Raw genomic sequence first — 4,197 nt, forward strand, 5'->3', positions numbered from 1 at the left:
AGTGGGCTGGAATTATAAAATACTGCTTGTGTCACAAGGAAGATAACAGCAAAATAATGTAAGGTGCTGAGGTTTCTCAGGATATATTTCATTTAACGCTGAATTGTAAATTTGTATTTACTGTAGTGGCCTTTCAAAGAAGTTTAATTTTTCACATATTTACAAAAAATAATGTGTTTTGATGTCAAAGAAAAATGCTCGAGGCCTTATTGTGTTCTTGCAGTGCCTCATGTGGGGAAATTGTCTGGAATTTTATTTTTAATACCTAAAATTAGGCTCCGGGCACAGTGTGGAGGCAACAGATAAACACACTTGCTATAGAGGTTTTAAGATACCCCCATGAACTTATTTTTGCCTGCTCCATGCCCAAGATAAAATGCTGGCTTTGTTATTTATATGTTATTTATGTGTTTTTATGGGACATTTGAGTCATTGTCCTGTGGAGTATTATGCTTCCTTGGTATTATAAAAATACAAAACTGAAGCGAATCAGGAAAATATTAGGAAGATGACAAAATCCTGTTCTAGGAGCACTGCAGCTGCTGGCGTGTTTACTCCTTATTATTACAGGGATAATTTTCAATTGGTTTGAACAATTAGTTTCTTCTACACAGTTGGGAACTAAGATAAAAGCTACTTGAAGCAAAAATGAATAATACCAGTGCAACATTGAAAGGAAAACTATTTATTTTGTCTCCACACAGTCGTGTGAACTTATATGAGTGCAAAAGATAACACACAGTACATAACAGTGCAGGAACTGGGAAGGAAAGAAACTGTCCTAGGCAAGGCTAAATGCCAAATATGAAGAGAAGCTTTGTTTTATACTGATTTTAGAAGAAGCATCATGAGCCATTTATAAATAACTGATGCAAGATCATGTAATATGCTACTATAACAAGGCATGCATTTGCTTCAGCTGTAATGCCTGTGTGAAGTAGTTTTACTTTAGTTGTAATGATGACATCAGTCATGAATAATTGTCATGGAAAGTTACTGGTCCGGGCAAAAATCTCCTCACTCATCCTCACTCTCATGAAAATAATGTAGCTGGTGATACTTTACTCAACCATGTGGGAGAATTCCTGCCTGAGGGGGTGGAATTTTGTGCAGGCAGCACATTGAAGAGAGTTAAAAGGACAAGAGGTTTCCAGATGCCTTGAATTAAACCGAGTGATTATTCCTGACCATAAATGTTTAACTTCTCTCCCTCAGCAAATCACTTTCAAGATAGATATTTATTTTCAAACAAAACCAGTTGCCTTGTGAAACTGTTGGTTGGTTAGGGGAAAAAAAATGACCTAATGCTTCTGAATAAAATATCTGATCTCTTGTTGCCAAGGCTGAGTCACTTCCTGTTACAATAACAAGACTGTCATCAGCAAACTTCTCTTGCCACAGACTAGTTTGCCAGTGTATGCATGGCTTTATTTGTCCATGTTGTTAGAAAGTTAGCATTGAAAAAACACACTGTACTAAATTTGGAGATGCCAGCATTGTGTTAAAGTGCATTAGTGCTGGATCTCGGCTTCATTTATTCCTGATAGTACAATCTCTGAATTTTATTTATTTTATTTTTTTTTTTTTTGGTGCAACATGATAACATCCACCCAGCTGCGTACAGTAATGCTGTAATTCTATCAAGGGATTCTGGACACAGCACAATACATTAATATCATCAGGGCTTTCTCAACTGGAATTTGCAGGATCATAGTCAGCTGTTTCTTATTTACAGGAATAAGATTTGAAAAATATCTGGAAGCTCATTCTTTTTGTCACCTAGCAGATATCCGCTGGTGTTTTCTTGACTGTGGTGTCTTTTAAAGATGTGTTTCAGTGGTCTTCCAAAATATTAGACCTGCAGTGGTTTTGGTCGTCCTATGGCCATGCTTAACAGGGCTGGTGTGGGCTGAGCCGGTGGGCAGAGGTGATCTGCTCATGCCTCGGGTGCAGCAGAGCAGGAATTCGTCTGGGCTTTTACATAACAGACCAGAATTCAATCATTCAATCCCTGGGCAAAGTAAGTTGGCAAAAGCCCTTTCTGCAGTTATAGTGGCTAGAAAAAAAGACCCAATCCAGTGTTCAGTTTCAGTACTATTATAGTACTATTATTACATTTTCCCCCCCCCACTGAGTTGGAAATGTTAGTATCTGGGAGCGGTGTCTGGCAGGCGGGGGCTCTGGATAGATGACCAGTCAGATCTGTATGTGAATCCCAGTCCCTGACTCACCCTGTGTGGCTCAGTGCTGAGCCCATGAATAAGAAACAGAGGAGGGCATAAACCTCCTTTAGGGTTTTCTTCCTTATCTTTTGCCCTAAAAATCAAGTGTCATATATCAGGTCCTCAAAATTAAGGGCCAAGTGAAAAATTAAGCTGTACTTTTTTGTGCCTCAGTTTCCCCCATGGGAAAGAGAAATGGTGAAACTTGTGAATTAATTTGTTATGCACAGATGAGCAGCACAGCACTATGCAACAGAGATCTCTAGTTTTTTTCGAGTAAACAAAAGCCTAGTCTCCCTGGGTTCTGGTTTTGTTTAACTCTGTTTACTATGATTAATATCCTTCCTGCAGGATCATTTATGCTAGTTCTTCCTGAGAGCAGTGTGATGGATAGTGCTAGACACCCTACATCTCTTATGCTTCTGTTCTTCAACCAAATCCAGAGGAGTCAAAATGAATGAGAGTACCTGTGAAGAAAAACTACTCAGAAAAGGAAAGGCATTATGCTGATCTGAAGTGTGTCAATTTGGACATAATTTTCATCCTCCCACTTTCAAAATCAAATTGTTATAGTCATGGTGCAGAACAAGGACATTATCATGGGCTAGCCAGGTTTAATCTGCAGTTTTCTTCCTTTTGCATTCTTACAAATGCAAAATACCTTTTGTTGTTGTTGTTGTTTCTTTTTTAGTTAAAAACAAAACAAAACAGAAAATGCAAGTTGATATGTTTAAGTTGATCACAATGAATCTGAGGATAAGCTGCTATGCAGCTTATGTTCTCTGATAAACAGAGACATTATTGTGCAGTCCTGGATATAGTCACTGATTATACTGTTTGGGCCATGAAAGCAAAATGTGTTGCAAGGGTTTGGGTGTCTGTAATGAACCAGTTGTAAATGCTGTGGTTGGTGTCTAAGCAGCTGTTGAGATCACTGTCAGAATTTCACCACTGCAAAGGAGCTCTCATGAGTTATTCCATTGTTTTAGGATGAAAAAGAACAGTTGTTTGTATACGTTTCTTTTTTTTTTTTTTTTTTTTTTTTTCTTTCTCCTAAAACAGAACAAATGTTGGCTGTAAACTGCATTTACAGTTTACAGTTCCAGGCTATATCAGTGGAAAGGATTTGTATTTGCCTGAGATTGCCTTTGTCTTCAGTGTAACGCATCAGACTCTGAGAGTATCAGTGCAGCCTAAAGTTTCATTTTTCAGGAGGTTTTGCTGCTGCATACCCTGAACATTCATTCCGCTGTGGGCAACTTTCCCTGTACATGCACTGATTCACTCCCAGAATACATCTGTGAATATAATTGAGCCCTAAGTTTGGATATTAAGAATCTCATGCATTTTTTAGGAACACATATAATTTTAATACTGAATTCAAGCCTCTTAGGGCTTTCTTAAAATAAACCTTACAGCCTGACATGGGTAATTCTTGATTATTGATGTGTAGACAGCAAAAAAAAAACCTTTGCCACTAGCAAATTTTATCACATGTAGCATGTTAGCTACTGATTGCCTGAAAATCCTAATTCTTGTAGGTGATACTATGGTGTAAGACCTTTGGCACTCAAACCTCCTGCTTTCCTCTAGTTTAGGGAACGGTGAGTTCTCAGTTACAGGGAGTGGGAAGGTGATGTCATTGAAAAACTATTGCCCTGCTTTGATACTAGTAAACGTGCTCAAAGTTCTCTGGGGACCTCTAAGGGCTGAAAAATTCTCCCTACCACAGTTGCTGTGGGATAGAGGTAGTTTTTCTCTCATTTTCTCAAACTTTCTTTGCTGGTGTTTTTAGCTAGGATGCAAGTGAAGGGTGTTTTGGAAAGTAAGTCTGTATCTGCTCCCTTTTAAGAAAATGTGTTGAAACTGAAGCTGGATGCATTCTTAGATCATGTATGGAAAAAGACAGGAACAAAAAATGCCAGAATTGTGTGCGCATGTGTGTGTTTACGGATAGATAGATTGGAGGCTGAGG

Source organism: Aythya ferina (assembly GCF_964211825.1).
Source record: "Aythya ferina genome assembly, chromosome: 2".
NCBI classification, from domain to species: domain Eukaryota; kingdom Metazoa; phylum Chordata; class Aves; order Anseriformes; family Anatidae; genus Aythya; species Aythya ferina.